The sequence below is a fragment of the Lepisosteus oculatus genome, chromosome 8 (assembly GCF_040954835.1).
Source record: "Lepisosteus oculatus isolate fLepOcu1 chromosome 8, fLepOcu1.hap2, whole genome shotgun sequence".
In the NCBI taxonomy this organism is placed as follows: Eukaryota; Metazoa; Chordata; class Actinopteri; order Semionotiformes; family Lepisosteidae; genus Lepisosteus; species Lepisosteus oculatus.
Window position 1 is genome coordinate 2,041,783 of NC_090703.1, and position 19,114 is coordinate 2,060,896.

Genomic DNA, 19,114 nt, shown 5'->3' on the forward strand with positions numbered 1-19,114 from the left:
GAAACCCGCTACTATTCGCAACCCGAGAGCCCCGGCCCTCGCCAAACCGGAAATAAACGCCCCTAGCAACTGCAAGCGGCCAATGAGCGCTCCGGGACCGGGGCGTGGGGCGGGGCCGAACGTGGTGCGGGCTGAACCAGGGAGCGGTCCCTTGTGACGTCACTGGGATTGACCTGTAATAACCCCGCTGTGGGCGTAGGGCCGGCAAACGTGATGTTCGGGATGAAGGATCTGGCTCACGTGTTCCGCCTGTAGGTAAATATCCGCTCACAGACTTGCACTGGTGTCTTTATTCTCGGCTACCTTCATCGGGTGGCTCTTTGTACAGTTGAACGGTATATGGGCGTCTTTTTATTGCTAAATAGGAGGGCAAGATTTTTTCAGGTAATGAAATACCCCAATTGTTTATCAAGGGGTCATTATGCGCTCGTACGCTGCAAATAAAATGCTCACAGGCTACAGAGAAGATTAAGTCAAGAACAGTTCTTTGTCCTGTGCCTGGATCACCGCAACAGGTGTGCTCTGTAATACCAAAGACCAGTATTACTGCACTACGGAGACCGGGAGGGGCCATCGGTAGGAAAAAAAAGTTATAGTGAGGGAACGGTTTACAATTCGTGCGCACGAAATAACTAAATCATTCCCTCGTTTTGTTTAATTCGTGCGTACGAAATAATGTTGTCTAACTCTTTCCTTGGTTTTCTTTGTGTCGCGGTAGTCGCAGGCACATAGAAGGTTTCTAAAACGCCAGCAATATCCCCGGCTCCTGACAACAACGCTATCAAACGCAAGTGAACACGTTACCGGGTCTTTTATATCGGTACAATAAAGCCTAACCGTCTGACACTGCTGTAGATTAGGATAATGGATAAAGATGAACTGATTAAGTTTTATTTTGGTTTGGGGATGAGTTATTAGGGCATTGTAGCTACTGTACTCTTGAACTACTAGTGAGGAATGCACCTCTCTTTCACTGCTACTGCCACACCTGTCCTTGCGACAAAACAAGGGAACGGTTTAGTTATTTCATGCGCAGGAATTGTAAATCGTTCCCTCGATATAACTTTTTTTCCTACCGATGGCCCCTCCCGGGCTCCGTACTGCACAGCTAATACTTGCTTAGACTTGAACCATGGGGTTAAATAAGCAAACCAGAACATGAGGAGGCAGTGTAAAACCTGAGCCCATGATGGACACTGAAGTGCTTCAAGATGGCCCTGTCTTTTACTAACACCGCGTTATCAGTGCACAAAGCTGTATACTGTAGATCTGTGGGATGTCAGCACAAGGACCTTGACCACACTGAAGGCATTTTAAGGTTCGGGTGCATATAGTCAAGCTGGAGATCTGATTACCCACTTCTCCTCAGACCTAACGTGTTTTGTGTTGAAATTGGATGAAACAATACAACTGCTTTGAGAAATGCTCGATCCAGACTTTGGACTTGTCAGCAGCTATCTGGACACTTGAGTCTGAACCAGGCTGTTCAAGGGGCAAACCTAGCAGCTCAAGCCCAGCAACCTCAAAACTGCCTGAGCCCATATTCCAGAACACAGGATGCTTTTTCTTTCACTACCCCTAGGGTTGAACAGTAAGAGCGCAAGTTGTGTATGTACTGCAGTGTTACTGGTTTAAATCCTACCTTTAAAAAAAAAAATGTAGAATGACTTGACAGTGTTCCTATTAGACTTTTATGTAGATTTAAAAGTGGTCTTGAATCACGACATGAGTACATTTCCACCAGCTGATACTGTACTCTGCATAGTGATGTTCCTTCTTAACGCTAATCAAAGATTCCTTGCTGCCTCGCTTTTCCCCACACAGGTATTGTACTCACCTGTTCTGCCTCTCTGTTCTCCACAGTGTTCATTTTCTCTCCTGTATTTGAATTATTCATTGTATTTTTACTTTATGTATTATATATGTCACCTTGGATAAGCACATCTGCAAAACAAAGTAAAAACAATTAACATAAAATGCTAATTTTATTCAATGTTCTTTTCAAAACATTTTTATCATGCTATATGGTATATTTTATAAATAAAAAAGAATTGTTCCCCATTCAGTAAGAAGCCACTTCTATAAGTAGTCACCTCACTGTGCATAGCTGGAGTGTCCATTGCAGAAGCTAATAGGTTTGTTTTGATGTGTGTCCACTATGTGTCCCTACATGTAAGGCTGCTTCCTTGAACACAATGTTACTTTGGTGCAGTCACATTGTGTGAAGTTATTCAGGCAACCTAATCTCTGCATAATCCTTTCAGTCCATATGCATAAAGGTATTGTGTAGATGTGGAGTCTGCACACTACAATGTCTTACAGTGGCATTTAATAAGCCTTTACAAAAAACATAAGAGGAACGCAATGTTAATCAAAAGTGCATTTCTAGGTAATTTAATTTGAACATGTATTAACGTAGAAAGAACGGAAATAACATTTCTTTTTCCAAATTGAAAATGACTGCTTTTGCTGACTTCAGCTGTTTGAATTAGATGAGACTGCTGTGATAATCAGAGTTGAGTCTGTAGTTTAATTTCTGTTTTAATGTTAAATACATTTTGCTGTAGAGAGAAATATGTGTTTTCAATATGTTTTATGGTGATATCTAAAATAAAACCTGTCAACCCATCCACCCGCCTGTTATCAGCAAACCACTCATTCCTGGAAAGGGTTGTGGCAAACATGTACTTTCTGGAAGCAGAACTAAAAATAATATTAATAATAATAAACATCTTATACAGCACCTTTAAAAGTAGCATCTCAAAGTGTTTTACAGTTATAAATATAGCAAATTACAGAATGAGCACAAATACGAGAGGCAAGCACTTAGAAGGGCAGCAGAAGGTAGAACATGGAGCAGACACAGACACAACACGAGTAGAAGGCCTTTCTGAACAGAGAGGTTTCGAGTCTAGATTTAAATGCCCTCAGGGTGGGTGACTCTCTGTTATCCCTGGGGACCAGATCCCAGAGCTCTGGGGCATCGCAAGAGAAGGCCCGCTACCCACAGAAAGTAATTAATCTGGGGGTGAAAATCAGTAAATTCATGAGGAATGGCTTAAGGAACAGCTGTGTTACCGAACACTCCTGGTTAGCGTTTTTACCCAGCATCAATAACATCAGTAACTTCACCTCAACGGATCCAAACTGACAGAACTGAGCTGGTCCTGAACTGAGCAGGTGTCCCATGGAGCCTCATCAGCAACTGGGAATAAAGAAGTCACAGACAATATTGAACTTAATGATATGTTCTATATATGGATAGTTGCATAACATTAAGATATGTTTATTGAAGTTTTTCATAAGAAACCCACAAACTGGCTATCAAATACTGAAAAAAGTTTAACAAAATACTCTTGTTAAGAATGTATTACTGAATAGAGCAAAGATTAATTCATTATTCTGTGCCTTTATTACTTAATCACACGTGTCTAGGCTAGGAAAAATCTATATTCAATCATTGAACTACGCTTCTCTTTTTTTCATTGTATGAGGGTTAGCAGCAACAGGAATTATGTCACCGTTTTACTTTAAAATGTTTCCATGTAATTTGATTTATGTTTTGACTCTGCCCTGCTGTAGATGAACTACTTAGATAATAGATAACTGTATATTATTTAGGACAAAAAAAAAAGCATGCAGTAGTCACTTTTGGAAAAGTCTGATTTTCCACATCGCAGCAAAATCACTTTTAAAATGCTGTTTCATTTTCTTAGATGCACATATGATCTGAAGTGCAAGAGATTGATATATATCTCATCCTGTAGTGTATGAGTAGAATTAAGCTTTCATACTGTATGTTCAGAAGGAGCCACAATGTAGAATATCACTCAGCTTATGGCAACTTTTTTTTTTCTACAATTCAATAAAAACAATTTGAATCATGTTTTAGAGTTAAGAATTAATTGTAGCTGTGTCGAGGCTGGGTGGCATGGCAGTTAGCACTGTTGCCTTGCAGCTCTGAGCCCCTGGGCTCAGGCCTGGACATGGGGTGCCATCTGTGTGGAGTTTGTAAGAAACCATGTGCTCTGGTTTATTCCTACACTCCGATTTTGATTTTTAAGAAAGGTTAAGGTTTCTTCCTACACTCCAAAGATGTACTGGTAGGTTACTTGGGTTCTGTGGAAATTGGCCCTGGTGTAAGTGTGTGTGTATCTGCCCTGCAATGGACTGGCATCCTGTCCATGTTGTACCCTGCCTTATGCCCTTTGCTCACCCCCTGACCCTGAATTGAATAAAGCAGTTAGAAAATGGATAGATGTTTCAAGGCTGCTTTTCACAAGCTGTTGTAAAACCATTATCCAGCAGCTCTGTGGACTCTGCTCTAACCTAACCAATTTGAAGTTTACAATGTAGTGAATTTTGCATGCATGTAAAGCAGTTTTGAGTAACCTCTAACAAATGTCTCTGTAGAGCAACATATTCTGTGTGCAAGTTGATCTAAGTAATATAAATCTCTACTATTGACAAGTATTTAAAAAGTAATGAAGAAATAAAATTGCATTTCACAAAACAGGAGATAGGAATGTGCGAGTATCGAAGTGAATTGATTTCATGTCTATGATTTGATGGATTCAGGTCTTAAACAGTTTTCTTTTGTCATGACTAAAACTGCTTATACAGCATTGTATCAGATACTATACCTGATGTTTAACTTTTAATATGAACAAAAGAGGACTAACATATACAATAAGATATTCCATCAAGTGTCAGTGCTCAAAGGGAGGATCAAATATTAAGTGATATTTTATCACCATTCGGCAGATAGGCAAAAGAAACCAGGACCCATCATGTCAATATCCTAAATTGCTGTTTCTTAGTTTTTCTGCAGCATGAAAATCCTAAAACACCTCCGTGGACGTGCATGCAGTTGGCCAGATGGTGTCCCTCTAACACCGTTTATCTTCAAGAGCCAGTGGCATGGAGCTGCTGTGCTGACTTTCACATGGTTCCAGGGTATACTCCATGTTCTTACCTTTTCAGTTTCACTCACATGATATACAATATGATGAGAATGAAATACAAATGTGTGCACACAATGCACATTCAGTTCAAATTCACCCCTTCCGTTTGCTGAGTACAGTCAATATTAATGTCAGCTGGCAGATGGGATGCCTGGCCCTCTAAAACCTTATTTTCCTGTGGAGCTAAGATAAGCTTGTGACTGTGTTCAAACTATCGTCTGTATTTTTTTATAAATGTTTTTACTACTCGATGGCAAGGAAAATATTAAGAGGTTCACTGAAAAGAGACTAGCTAAATATTTTGCCAGAACTGCATTAGCAAGTTGTCTGAGGCTGTTTTCAAGACACTAATGTATTTGAAAGGCTTTGAGAAGCTCTCACACAGCTTTTATCTTGATTTTTCACCTGACAAAATACAGGGAGTGTTGGGAGATTTCAAAATATTGTGGAGCCTGGCACATTTCCAGTGTGTCTCCTAAAGCAGTTACCCCAGTGAAGATAATTGGTTTTATAAGGAGGGCTTCGGGGGGGGGTTGGGTTCTGCAATGCATTAATCAGAAAGCAGGTGGGAGACTTTCACACTATCACTATCCGCTGTTCAACTGAAACTGGCCTGAATTGAAAGAGAAAACCGAAAGAAATTTAGAAGAACATTTTTTTTTTAAATCCGTCTATAGGTAACACCACCGTTCCTTTATGTGTTTGAATGGAAGTGTATCTTGCTCAAGACATGATATGGAGCCTCCAGTCGGGCGCATGAGCAATTTCATATGGGGGTGCCTTCTGGGATGCTGGCATCTGTATGAAAACATCCCGCTTGAAATGACCTGTTAGCCATAGAAAAAAAATAATGAGTGCTAGTTGCTGTACTTAATAATTCACACCCGAGTGCATACTACTCTGGAGCTTACAACTGGAGCTTTCCTGAAAACCTTATTAGAAATGTGAGAATTGAGTTGTAAAATCTGTCAGTTTATATTGTCACCTAGAACAAAACTGCCTAATCAGAGTGCCTTAGAGTGAACAGCTGGCTCGCTGTACTGTAGACCACACACATTTGTTTTGTGCACAAGACCAAATTTGGTAGGAATACTAATCTAACAGAAAAAATATGTATTCCTGAAACTGTTAAAATGGAGATGTTGCTGTAAAAACAATCCACAGTGACATTTTAAAAAGCCCTGGGTGAAGAAACACATTTTCCAGGAGCATTTTTTTAGCTGTTTCCCTGAAATTGTGAGCCTCTGATGTTCAGAGCTTTGCAGGGAGCTCGTGTGTATTTCTTCTGGCTTCCCTGCATCAGATGTGTCCACTTGGAAATAGTTATCGGTAGCCACAGGGTGTTGCTGAATGTTCACCACATCACACAGCGTGCATTACAAGCACTAACCAAAACAGCTTTTCTTGGCCTGAGAGCACAGCTTTGCAAGCTTCGGAGATGTCAGTCTGACCAGTCGGTGTGCGTGATTCAGTTCATGCTTTGGTCCATGGTCCTCAGCTGGAGCCTCAAATACAGTAACTCCTACGTGAAGGTAGTGTTATCGCTGTCAGACAGATTTCCTGTGTCCTTTCTCTAGCATTTGATAAAGCATAAATAAAGCACAATAGGCTGGGTTTGGATCCATTTTTGCGTTTTCCTTAGTGTGATAAAGTATAGTGAATGTATGTTAAAAGTATAGGAAACAACAGTAAAGGTCTAAAGTATCTAGTATGATAAATTCACTACAGAAAACATCCATAAGAGAATTGTGGGCAGATGCTGCGGTTCATTCAGAGAAAGCACTTACTGCTGCATCCAAAATGCACCACAAATCATGAAACCAGGCTTCTGCGTTGTCTTGTTGCTGATCCATCACCTACTGCACCCGCGAACTGACAGTGACCGTTACAAGCCACGTGCGTCAGGAAAGCTGACAGCATTCCAAAACACAAGAAGGTGGGGATGCTTTAGTGAGAAGAGTGAAATTGCGTGGGCAGAGTTTGGTTAATCCCCCTCTTCACTGACATTGTATCCTACAACATTAAGACAATGCCTGACAGTTCCTGTGGAAGCCTGCACATGTTTTTCCACTTTCTCAGCCACTTAGAGAGGCTGCTTTATAAGCTCTTCCCCATAGAGTTTGTTCTTGGGGTGTCAGGACGTGAACGTGTGGTTGTCTTTCTGCTTCTCGAGATCGGCATGCTGTTTGCACTCTTTCCCTTGAAATTCTACAACCGTTAGGTAATTTAACCCAGTTTATAAAGGAACAATAAAAGGATATACAGCACATATAAAAAAAATAATGTAATAGAATGGAGGAGAATTTCAAAATGAAATTGTGTCAGTAGCAGAAGTAAATTATTCTTCCTTCATTCCAAATTTTGTCTGTTTTTTAAATATTCAAATCATGTGTTGACATGGCTGTGTAACATGTAAGAACCAGAGCAGCTTTTGGTGAAGGTGTGTATTCCATCTGAGCAAATGCCAATGCAACAGACAAAGGGCAGACAGAAAGCCCCCTGACTCTCTGCAGGTCTCTCCTGTTCCTTGGTCCAAAGGCTATCGCTCCAAGCTGCTCTTAGTTGACTTTGATTTCAGTAGCATTTCAGAGGATTTGGTGGGAATAAAAATCAAATAAAACCTTTTCTTTTATCGCTGTCGTTAAGCAACTATCATCTTTTTAATTGCATAAAAACAAGACAGAAAGAAAGGTTGCCCTCGGCATTCATCCATTCTGAATCTTTTTTTCTTTTTTTTGGACTGCATTGACTTTCTGCTGAGAATGTGGCTAGCTTATATAATTGTTTGGGCAGAATGTCACTCAAGGAGATTGGTGTCACCCCAGATAAGGCACAAAAGTGATCAGAGTTTGAGATCTCGGTACCTAATTACTGAGCTCCTTGCCAGACTCACATCTGGCAGGCAGTGATAAGAGCGCGGAGCCGATGGGAATAAAGCAGGTCAGGAGGAGCAGGCAGAGGAAAGGGAACTAAAGCTGCTTCTTCCTGCATTCATGTCTGTCTTGGCACAGGGCTCCATTTGTTTGAGGAGCTGGTTATTTTCAAGATGCACCATTCGGCATTAGGCTGCACGCAGAGCAAAACGTTAAATTAATTGAAAGAATTCATGCATTTTTTGCAGACAAATGAACAGTTCCCAGAAGCAAGCTTGCTTATCCTCTGCAGGAACCCGATTATCAGTTTAGCTGCAATCTTTCTTTTTTCATAGCTCATTTGGTATCTTGCCCTGCCTTTTATGATATTCTTGTATTATAAAAATGTGATTTGTAATCATCTGGCTTTAGTGATACTAAACTGTTGTATTAAGCCATGTCAGTAGTTGTGACTCAGCACAGACATCTCTGACTCATTTTGCAATTCAGTAATGTACTCAAATGTTCATATGTACTTTTATTCACTCGAGATCAGGTCTAACTGTCACCGTATTGTTCTGTGAAATACTGGTACCACAGGTGTGTCAAAGACGTGCGATCTGAGGGAATGGATTGGGTTAGGAATCAGCCACTCCCTTGGCACCTGAGGAAATAGCACACACCCACAAAACAGGACAAACTGCACCCTGAATCATGATTAAACGGGTGATTGGAACAACATGTCGTGTTCTGTCTTGTATATGCTATATATTCCCCTGTGAAAAACTGAACACTTCAGCCTTTTCTTATTATAATAACTACTTTTACTTTTGTTGTGGGCAACTTCTTATTCTACTCCTATCTCCACATAGCCTTACATTCCACTTACATTTTTCAATGTTTAATAAAATTAGGGTAACACTTTTATGTGACCTCTCTAATGACTATGACCTCTCTTTTAAATATGTTTATTTTTTTAATATTGTTTCGTGTTTTTTTTATCTGCAAAGCCCAAAAAACCTGACTTCTCTTCGGTGCACAATATAGTCAGCTTACACAAGTAAATCATTTAAATTGAATTGCTGAAGTTCCTAATTTATGCATCCTCCTGAATTCCAAATGAATGACCATGTTGACCACATATATTGGAATCCATCCCACATACTGTAGGTGGTCTCCGTGGAGGAGCACAGCCCTCCTGACGATTCCTATAGGTCTCCCCGTGGAGCACAGCCCTCCTGACGATTCCTGTAGGTCTCCCACGGAGGAGCACGGCCCTCCTGACGATCCCTATAGGTCTCCCCGGAGGAGCACAGCCCTCCTGACGATTCCTATAGGTCTCCCCGGAGGAGCACAGCCCTCCTGACGATTCCTATAGGTCTCCCCGGAGGAGCACGGCCCTCCTGACAATCCTATAGGTCTCCCCGGAGGAGCACAGCACTCCTGACGATTCCTATAGGTCTCCCTGGAGGAGCACGGCCCTCCTGACAATCCTATAGGTCTCCCTGGAGGAGCATTTTGCTGTGGTGCAACAAGTCACTGGAATGCATGCTGGATGAAAACAATAGTCGGAGCTTAAAAGCACAAGAATGCTACACTTATTCTTTACATCATTTCTTGGTTTCTTGGAAGGTCCTTCATTTCCTGTTTGTTTAAAAGTGTGGAATTTCTCCTGTTCCTCCACTCAAGTGTGACCCTACCACCCAGAGGGGGGTGGGAGATAAAGCAACGAACCATAAGAGTAACAAATGGATGAGGTAGACTGTAATTTAAGGCAAAGTAATAATAATGATCACCGCCACATGCAAACAAATGCAAAGCAGTTTTGGATTAATTACAATGAAGGGAAAAGGGAGAATGAATATTAACATATTGCTGACTTACAGCTTTATCAAAACCATTTTGATCATTCTGGGTTTTTAAATGAAGATCACAGTTGCCAATATCACACGTGAACATACACACGGCACCTCACAGGTGTATGGGAAGAGACGGACGTCAGCAACGTCACAGAGAACACAGTTTCAGTGAGCTGAAAGGGCTCATCGCCGCAGAGTGAATAATTGCACAGTAACCTCAACAGAATCCCTTTGTGTTTCTCGTGTAGCTTGCCAGGATAGGCCCCTGCTGCCCCATGGCCGGAGCTGAAGGACGTGGTTAGGAAATGGATGGATCCTACAGGTGGCACTATTGGACCGGAAAAATGACAGTACCTGAAGAAACCTCTGTCTTTGAAAACAAATGTTGTTAGGTAGATTTCATGTATATGTCATTACATATACCTAGTATATGTAATATATATATATAATATTTGGTGACAAATTAGCTTTATTTTTGATAGTGTGAAACATTTGGCATATCAAACTATTCCTGTCAAGCAGAAATGTGAAAATAATAAAAATAAGTACATTTCAATATTATATAAGAGTAGTCGACAGTAGTGATTTTGGGGGAATTTTTCTGGCTGTAATTCATACATGTCGTTAAACACTGTTACAGATGCATTAAGATATTGTCCCTTTCCTACAAGATTTTAAACAGTCAAGGACATTGGTCAAGGACTGAAAGATTGTTGCACAAAGAAGTGCCCTTTCGTGTTAATACAGTATAATCTTGTGACACTGGAAATGTGTTATTTTTAGCTAAACTGTGTGAGGTTAGTTCGGGGAGGGGGAGGTGCCTGCAATTAGAAGGCTCATAGCAGACAGCAGACAGCCTGTGTTATACTCCACAACAGTGATAACAAGTCGAGGTGTGGAAGTCATTCACATACAGTCACACATGTGGTTATTTCTGCTTGGCAGGCCTGAACAGATCTGAGATGCACAGGTATCAGCTCTGCTGAACTGGGTAAATGAACCGTAATGCATTTTACATTTAAAAAAAAATCCCGCTATGCCAGAAACAAGCTCCATTTTCAATTCTGTTCACACTTTGGGGATTTGCCACTTCCTGTGGTAGCGATTTACTGCCCAGAGTCTGCTTCAGTGTTGCTGGAGCTGTGAAGACACATTTCCTTTCATTAGGAACATATAATCAGGCATAGCAGCCACAACATTTAAGATTTTGTTTTAGGAAATTGTTAAATAGAAGTCCTAATTTTACGGGATTGAATTAGACCATACAGATCCAGCCTTGGATTTATCAGATACTGTACAGTAAATTTTAGATGTCAAACCAGAGAGAGGTCCTTCAGTACAATACAGTAAAACTAAATCTATGTCCAGAAGGTTTGATACAACAGATGCTTTTCATTTTTTTCTGTAACCGAGAGGCAATTATAGAAGGCCCTAGAACAATTTCACAATGTGCGCCTGAGACATGGCAGGTAGAGTTGCTATGGGAGCATGTATGATTGAAACAGAAAAATTACATACTGCCAAACAGCTGTGAGCAGTGAGGATACGTGCCAGAGCTCTACTGTAGCCATGCACACAAGGAGATTACATTACATGGGCACACACGGTGTTCACTTCAGAGCCTGCTACAGTTTCACTCCAATAACTACCACTGTCTTGAGAAGCATCCCAGGCACACTTTCCTGGTTTGGAAACAGGTGATCTAGTGATGCAGAATGAAAGCCATTAATTTGTCATTTGATTAGGACCCCTCACCTTTGTAAAATGGAAGTTCGATATTGACCCCCCACCTAAAGGCATTATTGATGAATGTTGGGGATATCAGCTATGCATTCAGAGATCTGTTTATTTAGGGTAAATGAATGCAACAATTTGGGGAATCAGACTGAAGAGCTCCTTAAACAGAAAAACATGACTAATGTATCAAAGTCCTTTTGAATTAGTACAGCTTGTTTCAACACAATTGAGTCTTTGTTGTGGATCTGCTGTTCCGTTAACTGTGTTCTTTACTAAACATTCTTATTTGGTCTACGCAGGTTTGTATCTTATTGTTATAACTAAGGTAATAATTCTCATTCAGATTTTCATCAAAATGTTTAAGGTTAATGTTACAAGTAAACGCAGATTAAATTTAACATCATCAACCATAGTCCAGATTAAGTAATGCAGACTTTAACTCATACTCATTCTCAGGCTTAATGAGTGGCTGTACTAAAGGGAACAGATGCCACATGAACAAATGCCTGTAACAACTCAGCTAGGACCCAAAAAGCATCTTTTACCACAGATTCCATGGTAACAGAAGTGGACAGATTAAAATAATAATGTCAAAGCAAATAACATAATAGGCCGCAATCAACTCCCCAGGAACCAACAGCCTCTCTTACAAATTATCACCATAACAACAGCTGCTTTCGCTGCCTAATCTGTACATACACTTATTTTCCTCAGTTTTTGGCTTTTGTACAGCAAAAGCTTTTCTATAGCTTGCTAAAACTAACTTTTACATATGTATGTCAAAGAACATGAGATTGATTTCACGTGGAAATGTACAAAATAAAAAATATGTTCCAGCTGTGAAGTCTTCTTCTACTTCTTTTTTTATTAAAGACATTTCTGTGGAGACACAACGCGAGGACTGACACCTTTACAAAGCAACAGATTTAATAGATTTCTGTATGTTAATAAATTTGTCAGTTCTCAGTTCTGACAGAAAACAACTCAAAACCAACATTCCATCAGGTGTTTATAAATAAGTTAACACAGGCAGACTTAAAAAAAACAACTTGATGTAACTGAAAAAAGTCAGACAGACTTATGTCTGGTCACCTAACTTGCGAGTAGTAGAATCCAGCACAGTAGCCACCACTCGGTCAAGTTCTTTCCCTTTCTTCCAGGTCTTGATCTTGTAGCTATTTCTAGTATGCTTAATGTTTCACAATTCCTTTTCTGCTTCCTTTTCATTCTCCATGCTGGGTTTATTGCTCCTGTACATATTCTCTGTTCGGGCAGCCTTGACAGTAGTTCAGTGTAGCTGTGACACTGGCTACTGGACAGAACAGCTGAATTACGGCCTCAGTCTGTCCCATGGGGGGTGTTGCTCAGCCCCTTTTTAACCACTTCATCTTAAAATGACTTCCTGAACTACTGACAACACGCCGGTACTGTATATAAAAATGTAACATTCAGACACTACCACCTCCTCAGCCTGTAAATGCTGTTTACCATTCTGAGCTCAGTGGTTGCTTTTAGACTCAGCTTAAAAGAGCAAATAAAAGGTGCTAAAATTCCAATGTTGCTTGACTGGTTTTAATAGGAAAGTGCAGTAAAAGTTTCTCGTAAGTAGATTGTAATTAATTATTTCTAACAGTAATTACCCTTGATTAATTGATTTGTATTGAATTAAGAATTAATGAGAATGCATTTGTGTCCCATCATCTGTTTTGTTAAACTTTAGCAACAATTTGCAGAGCAGCAATAAACATGTAGCCTGGTAATTGAATTCTTTTTAAGACTTTTATCTTGAATTGTAACCCCATAATCATCATATCATGTCTCAGAAGTGCAAAATAAATATCTCTCCATCTCTGTGCATTACAGTAATTATTAACTGTTTGCATCTGGTAGGAAAGGTTCGGAACATCTCTGTGGTTTTAATTTCACAATTCATCCCAGAATGGTCTATAAATAATCTTACAGGAGTGGGTGAAACATTAGCACCCGTATTCTTAGCTCAGCAACACCCCACCTAACCTCCAGGACAAATGAAATAGCATGTACATAGCAAGGTGCATATGTAGTTGGAATTTCTAATCTGTAAATTAGATATTACAAAAATTTCTAAAGGTCTATTAGGAAGGAATGGCCCATGTGGAAGTCTGTAAAGTGAACAAATAAAATGCAAAGCCGAAATTTCTCTTTTTTTATTGTTTTTTAACTTTGCATGTAGCTATTTCTAGTAGTTAACCTCCCAAAATTGTGCACACTTGCTCTTACAAATTAGAAATTGACAAGTGTCTAATGATTCCATGATCTGTAGGTAAGGAAGTACAGAACCTAGTAAGTCAACTCTCTATAAAACAGAATAACATAACAAAACAGACCATCTTCTTGAAGTCCATGAATGCATCTTATTTATGCCCAGAAACCACGACATAGTATGTACCCAACATTTCGGTACTTACAGTCTTCAGCTCAAGGAACTGCAATTAGATCTGTGGTGACGTCTGTCAGTGCATTCATTCTCTTCTATAACACATCGTCTTCAAAGATTCTCATGGCATTGCAGTGCATACTTAATACACTTTATTATCACAGCCATTCAAATGGGTTGCTCCTTTAGCAAGGTACACTTGGTTTTCATATGTAACAGTATCAATCATATTGACAGAAATCTGCAGACAAACGCGAACATCCATCTGCTTATAGTCCAGCACAGGGTCGTGGTGTCTCAGAGCCCAATCAAGCAGTCAGTATGTGCAAAGCAGGATTATTTAAAGAAATTATAATTTCAGTCAAAAACTGCGTTAGTTTACCTTATTTACTAGAAAAGCCCACTAGATGATGTCTGAAAGAATTCCGTCATACACTCTTATGCAGCTATAAACTAGCAAGTCACTGTTTCCTTAAAATAAACAAAATCTTCTTTGGTTGCTGTAATTCAGTACTTATATTTATACCAAATTCCTTACTTCATCCTTCTGTGCATGTTGTGTAAATGCAATGCGTGTAAATGCAATTGAATACAGATTATAAAGAGCATCAAACCTGCAGTAAAATCACTGTAAATGGGACTGCAGGAGTGGCAGTTTTTTTCTGCAGATGTGATAGATGCTATGTGAAAACCTATAATATAGGATGCTATAGAACACGCTATATAATGAGTGTTACTTACACCACACTAATACAGTACAGATTTGCAAAATAACATTCTTCAGCTTTCAACAGTACACTAAAAAATCTGGTGTCTCCTGTTCTTTGAGTTTTTGTGTGTTTTGCTGTATTGATAGTCTCTTCTAAAGAGTTATTGTAAGTAAAATCAGCTCCTAAATGAAGCCCATATATTGAACAAATGTACATAATATTGCAGCACTAATTAATTGCTAAGATGCTGTGGAGTTGTAAACGCTGTTTAGAGGTTCCAAACCATTTTACTCCATTTCGTGAGTCTAAAGCAGAACCTTGGTCAGGCTTAACTCAGAAAATGTTTATGGTTCTTGAAAGAGGCTAAGAGACCTGTTGGATACAGTTTTAAAATGGCTTGCTAAGGAAAATATGTTTTTTCTGTGATCTCCAAATGAAATTGTTTAAACAAGCGTGTTTAATTGACGATGACGATAAATATTTCATTCCAAAAATATAGTCAGAAATTGGCTTAATGTATCGTGTTGTTTAATGCACTCCAATTAATTGAATTATAGTTTTAGTGATGCTTTAGTCACAAAGATTCAAACAGAAATGGCCAACTCAATTATCCCTTCTTGATACTTCTGCACCTATGAAGCTGAACTTTAGTCTCCTACCTCCAGCCAAAGGAAATTGTATTCAGATGATTTACAGTGCAAATGTAAAAGTTCCCAGAGTGTCATAACTCAGTTTGTTGTTACTATTTTGTATTGCAATAGAATGGTGTTATGCAGGCCTTCGCTGTGGTCCCAAGCAATTTAGCAAGGAAAACAGGCCTGAACTACGTCTCTCAGATGTGTAAATGTTTCATGGTTCAGTAAAAGTGGATTATTCTGCAACACTCTTGCCTTAGTCATACTATCACTAAATCAGTAAATTGAAGCCTCAGACAATTGTCAAGACATCTAATAAACAAGCAAGCAGTCAGTATGTCTTCAGTTAATTCATTAATGCTTGCACCCATTTAGATCTTTTATAAACAATTTCAGAACCTAATCTGTATCCAAAACTACTGAAATGCTGAAACACTGTGCCAAATGACTGTCAAGTCAATACAAAATAATCAACACATATGTATTATATTTTTTTTGAGTAAAGAAAAATTGATTAAACGTGCCTGTGTTTTGAATTATTAAAAGTTCCTTAATTAACCCAGTTTGCTTTATTGCAAAAAAAATGAGTGAAATAAACAATTTGTGTCACAGAGTCTGAAGATGATGTCAAGAAGGAAACAGTATTAACCTTTAACTTAGTGGTAAGAAGGATTATAAGTTCAAAAAATTGCTTTTCTTAAGAGGAATACTACAAACAATTTAATCGTATCCTGTGGAATTTATTAATGAAATTTGGTGTCTTTAATGACAGCAGCTTTTATCTGGTTTCCTGAATTGCTCTAGTTCAAGGAGAACAGCAGTACTATATATGTGAAAGAGCATCACACAAGTATAATATTTCAGGGCAGATTCTTCACAGTGACCTTAAAATTGCTTTGTTCGCCGTTCTTGTGTTTCTTTTAAACTGTTATCATCCTGACATCTATAAGTGCTGGAAGGACCCCAGGCATGAAATCTAAAGCTAATTTCATTATCCATGTGTGGCTCATATCCTTTAAATATATTAGTTGTTCCATTTGTCTGAACTACAAACTTACATGTTGTAGAATATCAGTAGGATGCATTATCGGCAGCGAAAACACAGCCTTACTGATCTATCTCCTGTGTGTTTGTGAATGTGAATGTGTGGAAAAAGCTTCTCGAATTATTAACAGACGACCTGCTGCAAGGTTTCAGTTTGTCACAGATTGCTCAGAATGCACCTTAACAACATGTTTGAAGTTCTCACTTGGGAAGGAAAAACAGAGCTTCTTTTGGCCGGGGATGACAGGTTTTCTCTGACTGCACACAATCACAGAGGTCAAGGAGAAGCTGAGGAACGGGAGAAAGTGGAGTCTGTTTCTGTGGAGCAAGCTGTGACGGAGGAACAGATGAACCAGCAAACGCAACTCGGTTCCTCTCCAGGTGCCGGCTTTTTCCCAGGAAGCTCTTAGCTGAAACTGATCCGCCTGGGAAAAAAACTATGGGATAAAACAAATCTGGCTCCATCATACATCTCTGAACTCCTCTGTGTTTACAGTCCGTTCCGTTGGCTCCGGTCAGTTGAGGCAGGTCCTCTGCTGACTGTACCCAGGACCAAATCTCAGACTTTTCTGTCTCTGCTCCTTTGTTATGAAACGCTCTTCCTCTGACTCTTTGACTCTTTTTAAGTCTAAACTTGTAAGAGTATAAAACTCATCTTTTTACTCGAGGCTATATCTGATTTTATCTGGTGTTTCATATTTTTTTCATTTTCATGTACAGTGTCCTTGACTTTAGAAAGATTATTATTATTGGTAATAATGCAAGCCCCTGACTAATAGCGTACTAATATAGAGTATGGTTTTCCATGTAAAACTGCTGCATGGGTCTACACATCTGCTTCTTAATTTTGTACTTAGTAACAAAAACAATATGATGTTCTGCATTATTTCAGTAGTCAGAGTAATATATGGAGTTTTGAAGTGACTCATAGGAGGTGGACAAAGCACACTGTTTTTGGAAGACAGATTGCTCTCTCTCATCTAAACTTAAAAAAACTCCTTAACTTTCTCATAAACAAAATAAGAAATATTGAATTTAACAAACTATTGTCTCATCTAATCCAATACTTTTAAAAGTGACTGATCCAGGATTTATAACAGGGAGTTAGTGACTTTACCTTAACTTTCTTGAGGGTTTGCCAGAACAATTCTTGTAGTTTGATAAGAAATGTTATCATGTGGGAAATGTTGCAGACGATTCGGAGCTTTATAGAATTACCAGCAGCAGTCAATATCCAATCATTGTGGATTATGAGAGTAAGTAAAAGGACCTGTGGCAGTAGGTGACTACATTAGCATAAAGCAGTCAATATCAATCTGAAAAGACTGCAAAGCAAGGAGAACGCAAGTTTGTTATGATCAGTTATTTTATCTTCCTGTTGTCCGTTTTTACAAAGGCCAAAAAGAAAATATAATATGAAAGCTAGACTATAAATGCATAGGAATGCCCCATAGTATGGATGTATTATGTATGCCTATTATTGGAAATTTTCCTTATAGATTACCTGGTCATGGTATTATTGTCTGGATTATAATAATGCACTATTTACTTGGAATAACAATACGTGGTTATTAAACACACAAAAAAGCTTTATGGAGTGCTTTAGTCCCAGTAAAATGTGGCTGAACCCTCTTACCTGAGGGCTGACCTCCTGGCCAGAGGACGAGGAGGCTGGGACCCCCTGCAGAGTGAGGGGTAACCCAGGGGCAGCCCAGGAGGGGGAGATGGACTGAAGGAGGGATGAAGGATATATACGAGAGGGAGATAATAATAATTGCTTACACATATAAAGCACTCTTATACTGGGGCATTAGGACCCACACAGACCACAGGGTGAGCGCCCCCTGCTGGCCCCACTAACACCTCTTCCAGCAGAAACCTCTTCCAGCACGTCCAGTTTTTTGTGTTTTGAGTGAGGAAACAACTACAGGAGTGATTGCGAATCACAGTCAGCCGAGACATCTCTCACCAGCTTTCATTGTAAACTCCATTTAGTCAACGGTTAAAGAATGAAATAACATTCTGTAGGAAGCAAAAATATTTAAATTTTTCCATTTGTCTTCCCCTTTGCAGCAGCGACCAATTAGAAACGGCGAATTCTGTGTTCAGAATTTCAGCCCATGCTTGCAGAGGATCCAGAAACCCCACTGAAGGACCCACTCTTCCTCCCTTCAGGATTACTAACCCCAGAAATGAAGATATAACACCAAGGGGTAATTACTGTATCCATAACCCAGGGAGCAGATGTATTCCGTGAAACTTAAAAGCTATCAAGAAAGCTTTGGGCTTTTCATTTTCTGGTCTATGAGCTCTCAACATAAGTATCCAATAGTTAATCTAAACCCTTTTCGAAACCCATCCCAGGAAACTGACCTCCTGTCACAGACGGACTCGCTGAGTGCAGCTGGTTCAGTCAGACTTTAGTCACTTGAAAGGTACTTTGTGTATAATATACTATTCTCTGGGCCCATATAAATCTCTATTCTATAGAGGTCTGCCGAGAGAAAATTATAGCTGAGCCGCCAGAAAGTGTATTTGGCTGAGGAGACCTGACCTTAATAACAATGAGTGCAGAGAAACATGGGGGGGGTGGGGAGAGAGAGGCGAAACAAAAGAAAAAGAAATTCAAAGGAAGAATGTGGAGACAATTGATTTTCATTGGAGCTGAGGAAGGCTCCAGATTATCTACGCGCAGGCTGAGGCAGGCCGCACAATGGAAGGCGCTGATGCAAATACCTGCATCTTTTGTTCTTCGGGACAGCAGCATTGGGAGCACAAGGAAAGCTCTTTTGTGTATTTAAACAGGGCTACAGGAAATCAATACTCCGGCTCACTTTCTCTGGCTGTTATTCTCCTCCTTTTATTTTTTATTTCTAAGGGGGTACAGTCGTGGATTC

The 19,114-nt window shown here is 39.6% G+C and overlaps 1 long non-coding RNA gene across 1 annotated transcript; it reads left to right on the forward strand.

Moving 5' to 3' along the window:
* The first annotated feature begins 31 nt into the window (after positions 1-31).
* On the forward strand, positions 32-18,467 carry LOC107077770 (uncharacterized). Its single transcript, XR_001478773.2, has 3 exons — positions 32-255; positions 9,924-10,067; positions 18,291-18,467. It is a non-coding gene; the product is annotated as an uncharacterized lncRNA (long non-coding RNA).
* Positions 18,468-19,114: the final 647 nt, after the last annotated feature.